Here is a 16,340-nt window from a genome sequence, read left to right on the forward strand (position 1 = left end):
ATTATCCCAGCATCAAGTAACTTTTTAACTTCTTTCCTTACCACTTCTATCATTGGCAGATTGAGATGCCTTTGAGCTCTTTTGGGAATTGCATTCTATACAACTTGAATTTTTTGCATGCAAGTCAGGGGCTCAAGCTTTTAATGTTGGCCATCGTCCATCCAATTACCTCTTTATAGTTTCTAAGAACTCTACCAAGTTTTCCTTTTTTATCTTCGAGAGTTTACTCAAGATTATTATCGATAAAATATTTTCTTTACCAAGAAAAACATACTTCAAATGGTCTAGAAGTGGTTTGAGTTCCAACTCTGGAGCCTGTAAAATAGATGGTACAAGCTTAGTCTGTGAAAAGGATAATTCGAATATTTTACCTGGATTTTTTCATAATTTCGATGCCTCCATATGAACCACTGTTTCATGAACAAACTTCTCAAATGTTACCCACTCATTTAGTTCCTTTATGACATCAAAGTCTAGACTTCTGCAAAGAACAGTTCGTAATTCATCTTTGTCATGATATTCTAAATGTAATTCAGTTAAAGGATCGATTATATCAATGTTAGAAACATTAGAAATCATGCTAGGGCGGTTCATGGCCTCATAGACGTTGAATTTCACCACTTCCCCATCGAACTCCATAGTAAGTATCGCACTTCGTACATCAATCTTCGTTTGTACGATACTTAAAAATGGTCTCCCAAGAAATATGTCAGATGAGTTAGATGAACTGTCATCCTCCATACCGATAATGTAGAAGTCTGTAGGAAATATTAGCTCATTTACCTTAACTAAAGAACATCCTCCAACGCTCCCTTCGGATGCAGCACAGATCTATCTGCAAGCTAAATAATTACACTTGTTTACTTCAAAAGACCTGCGTTAAGTAGTTTATAAATTGATAAAGGCATAACATTAATTGATGTGCCTAAGTTACACATTGCTTTTTTTAATACCAACAATACCTATTTTACAAGATATGAAAAACATACCTCGGTCCTTACATATGGGTGGTATTTTCCTTCATAGAACGGTGGAGACATTTTCTCCGACACTTACCTTTTCATTGCCTAAGAGCTTCCTCTTGCTCGTGTATAATTCTTTTAGGAATTTTACGTATCGTGGAATCTGCTTAATCTTATTGAGAAGAGGTATGTTGACTTTTACCTTTCGAAAGGTGTTGAGGATCTCCTTCTCTTCTCGCTCCTTTTTGCATTAGACAAGTCTTCTAGGAAACGGAAGTGGTACTGCAAATAATTTTTGTGGTGCTGACTCTAGTGGAGCCTGTGTGTTAAGTTTCTTTTTATCTTGACTAGTGTCGTAGGCGCGACTTGTGCTAGGTATGGGCTCCAAAACCTTTCCACTCCTCAATGTCATAGTACTTTGATCACGTTATTTTGTGATAGGTTTTAAATATTTATAATTACTTATTCTTGAACTAACTATTCTCACGATGTAGGCAATGTACCTATCGAACAGTAGTATAGTTGTAGTAAGACCGGATTGTCGAACCCAAAGGAACTAAAAGTACTAGTAATAACTGTCTTTTTATTATCTAACCTAAGAATAAAAAGCTTTTTGTTTTAATTAACTAATTATCTAAACTAAGAACACACAGAGAAAAGAATTGGGGAATTGCTTTTGGGGAAAATCGATTGACTTAAGAAAATACCTATGGAAAAATCCACCTAGACTTTACTTGTTATTTTGGCTCCGAATCGGACGATTTATTCATTCAAATTGTTCCGTAGAGATCCCTAAGTTATGTTATTATCCCTATTCAAGACTAATAACGTCTAATCCCTAGATTGAATAATCGAGACTTTTCTCTAATTAACACTCTGGGGTTGCATTAACTCGATCTATGGATCCCCTTATTAGGTTTCACCCTAATCTGGCAAAACCTTGTCACTAAGCGCGCAATCAACTTTGCTTAATTACAATAAATGTACTCTTAGCCAGGGTCTATTCCTCCTTTGAATAAGACCTTATCTTGAATCAGTATTCTGGGATATCAAAACAAGAATTAAGAACACATAATTAAGAACAAGTTAAATAGTTATTATACGATTCAGAAAATAATAACAAGATTTGTCTTAGGTTTCATTCCCCTTAGGTATTTAGGGGTTTTAGTTCATAACTAAACAAGAAAACATCTCAGAAGAATATAGAATACAAAACATAAAGAAAACCCAAAACTCCTGAAGGGAAATTGAGGAGAGATCTTCAGTCTTGATGATGAATCCGGCTTCTGAGATAGATCAATCGGCTTCCTTGGAGTAATTCCTTACTCCCTATTCTCTGCCTCCCTTTTCTTCCTCTTCTAAGGTGTATGTATAGGCTTTGGGATTCCTAGAAGCCTCAAAATTAGCCTTTTTCGAATTGGACTCAACTTGGGCTCGACAAGGACACGCCCGTGTGCGATTACTTCAGGCCGTGTTTGAGCCTGCCAAATTGACACGGCCGTGTGGTTTGCCCGTGTGAATCGTGCTTCAATTCTAGAAATTTGACACGACCATGTGGGATGCCCGTGTGAGGAAGTCCAAGCCTGTTGGGTTCGTATTTTGGCCATTTTTCTCTGTTTTTGGCCCGTTTCTCATTCCTTTCGCTCTCTTATTCTTTCCTAAGTATAAAACATGAAATTAAAGCACTAGGAGCATCGAATTCACCAATTCTAATGAGAAATCATCCATAAAATGCATTAAACATGAGGTAAAAATATGTATGATTTACAGTTTATCAAATACCCCCACACTTAAGCATTTGCTTGTCCTTAAGCAAAATTCTCAACTCATAATCAAAAAAAATTCTTCTCAACTTAAAATTTCTATCGATAATATCTCAAATTAATCCATAAGTAATCATACATTGAGGATTCAACTAAAAGAACATAAAAGTTTCAAACATTCCAAGTTGAGTATTAATCATGCAAACATAGGTGTATCTCCGCATCTAAGTAATTACTTTTGATTCAGAATATCACAGAGTTTCACATCCTCACTAAAGATTCACTCAAATCACTCGAGGTGTTTAAGGACAATAAATAAAGCACTTAATAGTCAATACTGAAAAGTCATTACCATAGGCTTGCATGAAAATCAAATCTCCATCACTATAATTTAAGATAATATATCAATCAAAAGGTCTTTAGAGGGTTGTAACGAGGCTTGGTTGGGGGTGTGGTCACAAGCTTAAAGAAATGGTTAGAATCGAGATTGAATTGAAAAATTACCTAACTAGAAAATGAGTTAATCTTTACTTGCGTACAACAGAGCTTCTTCTTAGAATATGAAATTACTAATATATATATACATAGTTTTTTTTTTTAAAGAAAAAGTTAAATAACATAGACTATTTATTAAGAACAAGACATAGCTAAGCAATCCATTCAACTCAAATCTCAACAAAAATAGGGGTTAATTTAGAGGATTTCAACAATAATGGGTTAAGGGTTAATATTAAGGGTAATACAAGAAATGGCTTGTTAGGCTCAAGGGGGTTTACTAGGGGTTAATCGTGGAGGTAGGCTTTTCATGGCATGAGTGGGTTAATCCTAAGTGTCGTAATCATTTTGATATATCAAATCAAATGGTGTGGTCTCGACATGCATAATCAAGCAAGTTCTAGAATAACAGTTCAATACTGACGCACTCAAAGCAATAATAAAAGTGAGCATGAAAAAATAAATAGATGCTCAAAAGGCTCAAAAATCTCACAAAAATTATGGCTTTTTGATGCTTAGACTCATGAATTCCAATTCAAAGTAATACCTAGACTTGGGGAAACAACCTATAATTTTAAATTCTTAAAAATCAACTTATCATGCTTGATTCTCTAATATCTTAAAGTTTAAACAATCAATGCATAAATCCCTATATTTTAATTCAAGATATATCAATCAAAATCATAAATCAATTAAAATTTACCCTAAATATGATATGAGAGCTTTTTCAGAGAACAAGGTGATTATTCAGGGATTTTTCTAATAATGAAATGAATGCCCCCCACACTTAAGATGTACATTACCCTCAATGTACAAAGATAGGTATTATAGAATATAAAAATAAGATAGGGAGAGAAGTGAAACTTCCTGTATGATGAATTCCTCGAACTAGAGTTTTTGAAGAGTAATTGATTCGAGAGTGGAGGAGGATACTCCGGCGGTCGTAGAGGTTCATTAATCCATAAGTCCTGCGCCACAAGAATATTATATCTAGTGGTAGCTATGGTCGTGGTCGAGCAGGATATGGCAGTCGTGGAGAACCTTTCCGGGTGGAGTTTTAGTTCCTATGTGATGATGAGCTTAAGAGCTCAATATAACTGTGATAAAATCAGGAACTTTTTAGGGGATATTAAGAAGAATAATTACTCAGAAATAAATAACCGAAATTAACAATTAAAAATAGAATTTCTAAAATCTAATAAAAATAAAAAGTAGTTTCAATAAAAATTAAAAACATAAAATAATAAATAAGTATTTTTAAACATCTTCATCGCTGGATGGTTCGCGAGGTGGGACTGGCGATGAGATGTGGAGGTGCTTACAAATCTACTGTAGAGTAGCATCAATGTTGTCACATCGTTGAAAACACTGCTGCTCGAATCGGGTGAGACGCTTAGAGATGTCAGCATATGAAGCCGTCGCATGAACTGGACGAGAGGGTGGTGGTGGCTGAGTCGGTGGGTCCTCGTGCTGTGGGGGGACATCATCAGGAATGTCCTCGTAGGCCTCCTCCTCGGTAGATTGTGCAAGACGATACTGGGGAGGGTAGGCTCCTCGGCGCCTCTCGATCATCCTCATGCTAAACATGCTCGAGATGCCTTGTGGAGACATTTGGCCGATGAGGGTGAGGGATGATTCTTAAGCCGCGGTGTTGAGGAGCCCGAAGTGTTGCGCTAGCCGGGTCACGTAAGGGCCAATGGAGATGACCCCCTTCCGATGCCGCTCCGTCTGGTGCTAAATTGCAAGGGCGATGAAATAGGCAAGGTCAATGACGTGCCCTTGCGACATGCACCATAAGAAGTAGACGTCGTGGGTGTTGACAACGCCAGTGCTCTCTTGCCTCCCTGTAATCGTGTGAGCTGACATAGCATGTAAATACCTCAAGAATGGTGGGAGAACTGATGCCTTGGAGCGGCTAGGATTGTAGGAGGCCGTGTTAGGGGCCAATATGTGCCAGCACTTCGAGGGAGAGAAATGTATGTGGCGACTGAGAGAATGTAGTTCATTTTCCTCCCTGAACTCCTCCGTATATAGGCCTAGTGTAGCACCAAACTCTGGGATGCTTAGTTGGTGGATTAATCCGCCTAGGATAAATTGAACCGTGCGGGGATCATCTACCTTATCATTACGGTCTGAAGATGGAATGTTGAGCAGAGTTCCATCGTGAGCTTGAGGTATGTCGGCTCGATAATCCTGAAGAACAGCTCCCAAGGGTCGGTGGTTAGGAGAGCTCGAATCGCCTTAGCCATTTGAACTTGTTCTACGGCAGCCCAGTCGATGCAGTACCCTGTAATTAAGGGTCGAGCCTGAAGTATCTAGAAAAGCTCTTCTTGGGGCCCTCGGGGAAACTGCAGGAGAGGGGGACGAATTTTCGCGGTTGGACCCGCGAAAGATGACGCTCCTGTAACACCCCTGACCCGTATCCACTGCCAAAACAGGGTTTCGGAGCATTACTATTATTTGCAGATCACTTAAAAAAAATTCACTTAAATACTTACCGATTTAATGTATCAATAAATATATTATCATTCAATCAATGGCTTGGCACTTGCCTAAGCATCAACAACAACACTTGTTAGTGTACTTACACATATTTCATATAAATTCTTATTTTCTCAATATGTCATATTTCAATTTAATACTTGTCTTAACTTACATATTTTCCTTATATTAACATATAAAAGATAATCTCATATGTACATGTTGTGATACATATTATTCTCTTACCGTTTCTTTAATAACATATATCATTCATTTCATTATATCAACATTTCATGTACCATATACTTTCCACACCATGTGTCCATATAATATGTACAAATCATAATATAAATTCAATACAAAGATAAATGATTGATGAGCTCATTAATTCCATAATTTTCATGTTCTTCCATTTCTCATATTTATCCCGTTGAATTTCTCGAAATTTCGATGGATTTTCAAAGGTACACTTTTAATGTACAATTTAGGGTCTGTCAATTCGTACACATATGGATATACTCTTTTTCTAGAGAGCACACTCCCGCGAACCTCATCCATACAATGGATTACCAGTCGAGCTAAATCCTCGTAATATAAACTCATAGAGTATTGTCGGGATTACCGGTCCAAAGCTAAACTCGCAACGACAATTACTCTAATGATCTTGGATCTGAATTACCAGTCCAGGCTAAATTCAGACCCTAATTCGGATTTATCCGTCCGGGCTAAATCCATTTTCCACATATACTTTGGGAGGACTATATCAGGATAGGATCACCCGTCCGGGCTAGATCCTTTTTACCGTCTCGAGCTATTTAACGGGAAACTCATAAAAAGTAATATCATGAAGCTAATCCGGGCTATAACGGGAAGCTCAATAGATCCGAAATCAGGTAGTTCACAAAGAACCATATTGGGAAGCTCACGAAGAGTCTATCGAGAAGCTCTGGATAGCCATATATCGGGAAGATCAAGCGAGCACTATCGGGAAGCTCACGAAGAGCCATATATCGGGACGCTCTTAAGTGCTACGGTGTGTCCACAACACATGTGGATCACAATCTATTGAGACGCTCCGAAGAGCTATACTGGGAAGCTCGCAAGAACCATATAACGGGAAGCTCGAGAGGGCTAATACTGGGACGCTCTTTCGAGCTATGGTGTGTCTGCAATATATGCAGAACTACAACCAATTCGGGAAACTTACATCCATCGATTTTCCTTTGTTCAACGGGATTTATCATTTTATCAGGCATTATCAAATATATCCATATCAATTTCATATGCATGACAAAAATACAATTCACAAGTATAATCATGAATTCCATTCCATTCAACCGAGATTTATTTTTAATTTATATCGAGTATTATCAATATTTCATCAATTATCATGAATTGAACATTCAACTCATATTTTCATCACATAACCACATATTTCAAGAGTTTAAAAATACAATTCAAGTTACACAAACTTACCTCATTGATTGTATGTGTTTATAATTTCATTAATCCGATATCTTTTCTTTTCCACGATCAAGTCTCGTATTTGTGTCATCCGGATCTTTATGAATAAATTTGATCATCATTTTCATTCATTTCATATTCTAATGCATTTAATTAATGTTCTAGGCAAAATTACCATTTTACCCTTAAACTTTTAATTAATGACGATTTCATCCTTAGGGTCAGGAAAATAAAATGCTTGCAATTTAATCCTTATTTCCAGCTATTATTATCATACATATCGATAACAGTCCATGAATTCTATAAAATATCAGAAATTTTCCATAATTTCAACACTTTTCAATTTAATCCCTAAAACATGTTTTCCCCCGATCTTGAACTAAATTAATAATTTCATTAAATTTTGTAATTTAAATAATAAAATAATCTATTTCATACAATTTGGTCATTTTTGACATTTTTATAAAATTGCCCATAAAGTTTTACTTTTATTCAATTTAGTCCTTGAGCCTAAAATATGCAAATTAGCCATGCTAAATGAATATTCATATATATTTTCCTCCTCCTCCTCTCCATTCCACATCCTTAATGTATATAACACACTTGTAAGTAACATTATCTATAATCTTTATTATTTACTTTTATTAATATTCAAGCTGTCCATCTATGTCATAGTCACTAAATTATTTATATCTGGAGATATATAACTCTAAATTAAGATCCATAAATTTTTCCAGAAACTAAACGCATATGTCTTCTTACCATAAAAACTTCATAATTTTGGTTGGGCCAATTAATACAATTTATTCATTGAAGTCTCCCTTGTTCTGCTGTTTGACAGTTCCGACCCTTCTTCACTAAAAATCAATTATCTCCTCATACAGAATTCGAATGATGTTCCCATTTGTTTCTCTTGAAAATAGACTCATTCAGGATTCTAAAAATATAAATTTAATCCCATAATTATTTTTATCCATTTTTTTATGATTTTACAAAGTCAGAATAGGGGAACCCGAAATCATTCTGACCTTGTCTCACAAAATTCATCATATTTCATGATTTAAAATTCCATTACTTAATAATTTGGTCTATAAGAAACTAGACTTAATAAGATTTCATTTCATATTTTATTCATCCTATAATTATATTTCTACAATTTTTGATGATTTTTCAAAATTAGACTATCGTCTTTGTCCAAAACTGTTTTAGTACAATATATTAATTACCATGTTATAACACCCTTATTTTCTTTTTCTACACTATTTCTCATCACTTTCTCTTATTTTCTCTTCACTAACATATCAAGAACATAGGACCTTATGTAAGAAAACTCTACTATAACATTATTTCCATGCTTTGTCAATAATAACAAACTTAAAACATATTGAAATCTTGATATACTTACCTTGTTCTATTGATACTAATCTTTAACTTGATTTTCTCTCTCCTCTAACTTCTATTTCTTGAATCCAACTTGATATTCTAACTCCCCTTGGTCTCCTTAACATTTTTCTCTCTTAGTAGCTATGGCAATTCTTTTGATTTCTAGGTGAAAATGGTGAATTTTTGGTGGAAGGACCAAATTGTAAAGAAAAGAAAATTTCTTTCTTTTCCTTCTCTTCTAATGTTGGTTGCATGCATGGAAAGATGATGAAAATTCTTCATATTTCCTTCCTTTTATACTAAATAATTAATAATAAAGTAATAATGAAATATAATAAAATAATAAAATATCTCATTAAAATAATATATATCTAATTAAATAATCATAAAATATCATCAACATCATCATTACTTTCTAGATTTCTCTCTCTTCCAATTGACCATTTTGCCCTTTATTATCTTTTAAAATTCCATTCTTTAGTCATCATTTAATTTGGTAAAATTGCAATTTAGTCTCTCATAGTTCTTCACCTATTCAATTTGGTCCTAATTCATCCATTTTCCTTAGTTTCTAGATCACTCCACTCTTAAAATATTTACACTATTGGTCCTTCAACTTTTTCATATTTACACTTTAACCCCTCAAATTTTGAGTATTTACTCTTGTGCAATAAAACTTTTTTTACTTTTACAATTTAGTCCTTTCTTGAATTAATATATCATAATATACTTCTCAATATTGACATAACTCAAAATTTCCCTTTTTGTCACTCTATTTCCTTATTTTACTATATCAAGGATAATATCTTACTGTAAAAATTTTCAAGATATTACAGCTCCCTTCCTCTTCTTTGAGGCTGGTACGGCGGTTTTCTTTCCTCGTGACGATGACATGGTACATGCGATTAGAATCATCAAGTCATCTTGATGAGTGGTCGAAGTAAAAGGAATACAATTTTCAACTAAAACGCAGACTTTCAGCCACAACCAAACATAACTAATATAATAATTTTGTGACCTTATCATTGTATGTAGTAATGGCATGTGTAAGACAAAAGAATGAAGCTTTCCTAACAACATGAAACGTATGATAAATAATTGAAAAATACAAATTTCATGAGAGGCATTGGCATGGAAATATCATGAGAATAAGCATGGTAAAAACATGGGTTTGAAGTTTTCCTAATCACTTAATTTAACATGTCATGTATAATAACTAACTTAAGAATGCAAACTAATGATAAAATTATGAGCAAAATGAAAAATAGTTCAAAAGCAATGAAGATTATGCTAATAATAAGCATTAGTGATAAGAAAAATAGAAGTGAAAGGAGTAAACAAACGTTAAGGGAGAGAGATTGAGTGTCAAAAATGAAGTTGAAGGCGGCGCATGGGAGTGGCAGGGGGGCCGTGTGGAGTTGTAGCGGCTAGGTTTAGGGTTTTTGAATGGAGAAGAAAGTGGATAGTGCAGGGTATTTATAGATTTTGGAGCACACAGCCATGACACACGCCCGTGTTCCCCAATTTCAGCCTGTGTGATTCGCGAATTTCAAATTTGGGCGCGTCTGACATTTAGTACACGCCCTTGTTCCTCGGGCGTGTGGGTTCACACAACTGTGTTGCACGGCCTTGTCTAGCTTCATTCGCTTCTCCCACGTCCGTGTGTGCAAGCCCCACGCCCGTGTTCTTTTAACAGGTTCGACCACGGGTGTTAGACACCGGCATGTCGCACGCCCGTGCTAGTTTCTCAGTTTCAACCACGGGTCTTCTATACGGGCGTGTCGCACGCCCGTGTTATTTTGGGAGGCTCGACCACAGCCATATCGCACGGCCGTGGCGTTTAATCGTAGCCCGTGTTGGGGAAATCTTTTGCCCTGTTTTCACACGGCTTTAAGCACGCCTGTGTGCTTGGCCGTGTCTCTGTGGAAACACCTGTATTCAAGATTTCTATTAGTAAGTTAGGAGTTAGGTACCAAAATTTAAAGAGATTAATATTGTTAGTGCTCGGGTTGCCTCTCGAGAAGTGCTTATTTATAGTTTAAGCTCGACTTACCTCTCCGTTGAATAATCATGGTGGTTCAAGGAGTTTATACTCCTCATTCCTACTATCAATCTCATCAAAATAAGGTTTTAATTGGGTGTTGTTTACCTTAAAAGTGTCGAACTTGGGATGACTCACCTCCATCCTACCGAATGGAAAAATAATGAGTACCGTAAGAGGGATTCCTCACTCGGTGTGGTAGTGACAATGTGGGGATCCACGACATCTAATAAGACCTTATCACCAACCTTAAGTTGATTTAGAGAGGTATCGGGCTCGTTTTGGCATAGTTTTGGTTTGTCTGGTGTTCTTGGTTTGTGCGTCTGCCATTCATCGAGATCCTCGATTTGTAGTCTTCGATCTTCATGAACAGGTCCTCTACTATTGCTTGAGAACGACTTATGTGCTTCCTTCAGACTCATTTTCTGTAAAGTAGGTGGCACCATATTGTTAGGTTTAGTAGAATGGTTTAGATGATCACCTTTAATTCCTAATGTTTTGCCAAAATTGCAAGCTTGAAGGGTGATTGTTTCGTCTCCCACTCGGAGTGTGAGTTCACCTGTGCCAACATCAATGATGGTTTTATCAGTTGCTAAAAAGGGCCTTCCTAGGATTAAGGGAGTGTTGCTATCCTCTTCTATGTCTAGAACAATAAAGTCAACGGGAAATATGAATTTATCTACTTTAACTAGCACATCTTCAATAATACCCCTAGGGAATCTTATAGTTTTATCTGCTAATTGATGCTCATCCTAGTCTGTTTGGGTTTCCCGAAACCTAGTTGCTTAAACATTTTGTAAGGCATGACGTTGATACTAGCCCCTAGATCAGCTAATGCATAATTAACATCTAAACTACCAATTAAGCAAGGAATCATAAAACTCCCTGGATCTTTTAGTTTGTTGGGTAGTTTATTTTGGAGGATAGCCGTACAAACTACATTTAGCTCCACATGCGACACCGCGTCCAACTTCCGTTTATTTACTAAAAGCTCTTTTAAAAATTTCATTGCGTTGGCATCTGCGGTAGAGCTTCAATAAACGGTAAGTTAATATGTAATTTTTTCAAGAGTTTAAGGAATTTACCAAATTGTTCATCTGAGCGGTCTTTCCTTGTCGCGTTGAGGTATGACACACGAGGTTTATATTCGATAGTCATTGGTTTGTTTGTATTTTGATCTACCTCACCTTTACCCTTGCTTACCACTGTTTCTTGCCTCGGTTCTGCTTCAGGCTCAACGACTCCTTCGTCATCTTGGATATTAATTGCGTTGAGCTGTTCCCTTGGGTTGGGTTCAGTGTTACTTGGCAAGCTACCTTGTGGTCGTTTGGAGATTAGTTTGGAAAGCTCGCCTATCTGAGTTTCAAGCCCTTTGATCGACGCTTTTTGATTTTTAAGTGCTGTCTCAGTGTTCTGAAAATGAGTTTCTGACACTGAAATAAACTTGGAGAGTATCTCTTCAAGGTTTGGCTTCTTTTCCTGCCGGTAGGGTGGTTGTTGGTAGCCCAGAGGATGTTGTGGTCTTTGATTTCCTTGACTGCCCCACGAGAATTTGGGGTGGTCCCAACAACCTGCATTATAAGTGTTACTATATGGATTGTTTTGAGGTCGATGATTATTACCCATGCAATTTAATTGCTCGTTATCCATGTTATGGCTATAAGATTGGTATTCCGAATGGTTTGTTCCACCTCCATTTGCCTAAGAAAACCATTAATCTTTTTATTTAAGAGTTCTACCTGATTAAAGATCATGGTGACCGAATCGACATTATAAATACCGGTTGTTTTCGTTGGCTTTGTCCTCATGACTTGCCATTGATAATTATTTAGTGACATCTCCTCTATAAACTCATAGGTATCTTCTGGCGTTTTATTGTTGATGGTTCCGCTAGCAGCTGCGTCAACCATTTGTCGAGTCGAAAGATTCAGGCCGTTATGGAATGTTTGATCCTGAAGCCAAAGTGGTAACCCATGGTGGGGGCACCTTCTCAAAAGATCCTTGTATCTCTCCCATGCATCGTAGAGTGTTTCTAAATCCATCTGCACAAAAGAAGAGATATCATTACGTAATTTAGCCATTTTAGCCAGCGGAAAATATTTTAGTAAGAATTTTTCGGTTATTTGTTCCCAAGTAGTAATTGACCCTCGTGGTAACGAGTTCAACCACTGTTTAGATTTGTTCCTTAATGAAAAAGGGAATAACCGAAGACGAATGGCATTATCAGAAACGCCATTGATTTTAAATGTATTGCAAAATTCCAGAAAGTTTGCTAAGTGAGCGTTGGGATCTTCATCCTGCAAACCATCAAACTGAACAAATTACTGTACCATTTTAATAGTGTTAGGTTTTAATTCAAAAGTATTTGCAGCTACAGCAGGTCTAACTATGCTAGATTCAGTTCCTGTTAAAGAAGGTTTAGCATAATCATACATAGTGTGTGGAGCAGGATTTTGATTAGCCGCAATTGCAGGAGGTAGCTGATTGCCTTGGTTTTCAGCCATCTCTTCAATTGGGGGTTGAGTATTGTCTTCTTGCTCGTTCTCTGTGTATCGTAAGCTTCGTCTTATTTCTCTTTGAGTTCTGTGAACTGTACGATCAATTTCTTCGTCAACAAGTAATGGTCCTGACGGATTTCTTCTAGTCATAAACTATAAAAACCTGCCAAGAGAAGGAAAAAGAAAATTAATAAATAATAATGATAATAAAATTAAATTAAATTGCAATAAAAATAAATGGCTAAAGTAATAAAAATTGAGCGTTCCTAATATTTCAGTTCCCCGGACGGCGCCAAAAACTTGGTCCCGTTATTTCATGATAGGTTTAAATATTTATAATTACTCATTCTTGAACTAACTATTCTCGCGATGTAGGCAAGTGTACCTATCGAACAGTAGTATAGTTTTAGCAAGACCGGATTGTTGAACCCAAAGGAACTAAAAGTACTAGTAATAACTGTCTTTTTATTATCTAGCCTAAGAATAAAGAGGTTTTTGTTTTAATTAACTAATTATCTAGACTAAGAATGCACAAAGAAAAGAATTGGGGAATTGCTTTTGGGGAAAATCGATTGACTTAAGACAATACCTAAGGAAAAATCCACCTAGACTTTCCTTGTTATTCTGGCTCCGAATCGGATGATTTATTCATTCAACTTGTTCCGTAGAGATCCCTAAGTTATGTTATTATCCGTATTCAAGACTAATAACGTCTAATCCCTAGATTGAATAACCGAGACTTTTCTCTAATTAACACTCTAGGGTTGCATTAACTCGATCTATGGATCCCCTTATTAGGTTTCACCCTAATCCGACAAAATCTTGTCACCCTATTTCTAGGCGTGCAATCAACTCCGCTTAATTATGATAAATTTACTCTTAGCCAGGGTCTATTCCTCCTCTGAATAAGAGCTTATCTTGAATTGGTATCTTGGGATATCAAAACAAGAATTAAGAACACATAATTAAGAACAAGTTAAATATTTATCATACGATTTAAAAAATAATAACAAGATTCGTCTTAGGTTTCGTTCCCCTTAGGTATTTAAGGGTTTTAGTTCATAACTAAATAAGAAAACATCTCAGAAGAATAATAAATACAAAACATAAAGAAAACCCAAAACTCCTGAAGGGAAATTGAGAAGAGATCTTCAGTCTTGATGATGAATCTGGCTTTTGAGATAGATCAATCAGCTTCCGTAGAGTAATTCCTTACTCCCTATTCTCCACCTCCCTTTTCTTCCTCCTCTAGGGTGTATTTATAGGCTTTGGGATGCCTAGAAGCCCTCAAAATTAGCCTTTTTCCGAATTGGACTCAACTTGGGCTCGGTAGGGACACGCCCTTGTGACACACCCCTGTGCGATTACTTCAGGCCGTGTTTGAGCCTGCCAAATTGACACGGCCGTGTGGTCTGGCCGTGTGAATCGTTCTTCGATTCTACCATTTTGACACGGCCGTGTGAGATGCCCGTGTGAGGAAGTCCAAGCCGTGTTGGGTTTGTACTTTGGCCCTTTTTATCTGTTTTTGGCCCGTTTCTCGTTTCTTTCGCTCTCTTAAGCTCTCCTAAGTATAAAACATGAAATTAAAGCATTAGGAGCATCGAATTCACCAATTCTAATGAGAAATCATCCATAAAATGCATTAAACATGAGGTAAAAATATGTATAATTTACGGTTTATCACACTTGCATTGTGTCAAGAGTTTGGCTCAGTTTGGGACGGCAGCTTACCTCGGGACTCCAAACGGCTAATTGTGAGTACGAGCTTGCTCACTTGCTTATCTAACTGCTGTAGATTCATGTAAGTTTTTTTGTTGAAATTTTTCAATACTATTGGCTAGCCTTTCTATTATGGCTTCCAAAGATGACTTAGGAGGTGGTAACCGTTGATTCAGAGGCGGCCTTTGTTGGTACGGTTGATTGAACCGAAGGTTTGACTCATATCTTAGATTCGGGTGATCTTTCCACCCCATATTATACGAGTTCGAATAGGGTTCATATCACCTTTGGGGTGGTCCTAGAAAGTTCCCGACAATATTTGCTTGTTCTGTCGAATCCTTATGTAAAATCAGACATGAGTCCATCGGATGGTCTGGCTTAGAGTAAATTCCGCACAACCGTGCGAGCCTGTTTTATCTATAAGCAAAATTTGAACAACGTTAGTTAGCTTATCAATTTTATCTTCTAAGGATAAATAACTTAACCTATGAACCCATCTCGTGGGTTCTATGGCCGATTGGAATTGTTGAAAGTTAGTTGCCATGGTTGAAATCAACTCTCTTGCTCTTTGAGGCGTCATATTAATAAGTGCCCCCCACTTGCAGCATCTATCATTTTCATTTCTATCGGGAGTAACCCCTCATAGAAATACTACAAGAATGACTGTTCAGTCAGCCCATGTTGTGGGCAACTTGCACAGAACTTTTTGTATCGATCCCAGTTTCCATATCAAATAAAAAAAAAATACAAAGTCTGTAACGCCCCAAAAATTGGGCCTAGAAGAGTTGGGCTTTGAGTCTGGGATTCGGATAGAAGAAAACCTGAATATTGAGAAGTTTTAAATATTACTAGTGTTTAAAAAATATATATATTGATAAAATATTTATGTTATTACTAATATTTTAATTTTTATGAAAATTATTATCATTATAATTATTAGATACAAATATATTTATAAAATTATGGTTGTTAATTTAGTGTTTAAATTAAATTATTAGAAAATTTTATCTGTATCTATTTTTATTGATTTATGGAAATTATAATTATTATTAGGAAAAAAATATATATTATCGTATTTGAAATTTTCATTATTATGGTTATTATTATTATTATTATTTTAGTTTTTAAATAAATTACAATGGATTTAAAGTGTGGGAAAAATTAGGACCAAGACTCTAGCAAAAAATTATTATTTTTGCTTCTTTAGGGATCTGGGCATTAAGGTTTATTAATAAGTTAGGCTAAAATTAGACATAAGGAGGAGTCGGCCCGGTGGTTAGGAGTGTTGGGCAGTGAAAGGGGCGAGGTTCGATACCAAAGCATGCATAAATGGTTGTTTTTAGTCTGGTCGCGCTAAAGTAGGACTTAAAAGGAATTGTGAACGTAATACGCTACAAAGGAGCACTCGGTCCAAATGGCTTGAGGCGTTAGATTGATGAGAAGAGTGCACAGGTTCAAGGCACGGTGCGTGCATAAGTTACTTTTTATTTTAGAAGCCACGTCGAGCTAAGATAAAACTTAAGTATAGTTGCGA

At 36.3% G+C, this 16,340-nt stretch overlaps 1 non-coding gene across 1 annotated transcript; it reads left to right on the forward strand.

Annotated features, from left to right (window-relative positions):
- Window positions 1-12,557: 12,557 nt before the first annotated feature.
- Window positions 12,558-12,664, forward strand: LOC128284887 (small nucleolar RNA R71). Its single transcript, XR_008275307.1, has one exon. It is a non-coding gene; the product is annotated as a small nucleolar RNA R71 (small nucleolar RNA).
- The last annotated feature ends 3,676 nt before the right edge of the window (window positions 12,665-16,340 follow it).

Source organism: Gossypium arboreum, chromosome 11 (assembly GCF_025698485.1).
Source record: "Gossypium arboreum isolate Shixiya-1 chromosome 11, ASM2569848v2, whole genome shotgun sequence".
In the NCBI taxonomy this organism is placed as follows: domain Eukaryota; kingdom Viridiplantae; phylum Streptophyta; class Magnoliopsida; order Malvales; family Malvaceae; genus Gossypium; species Gossypium arboreum.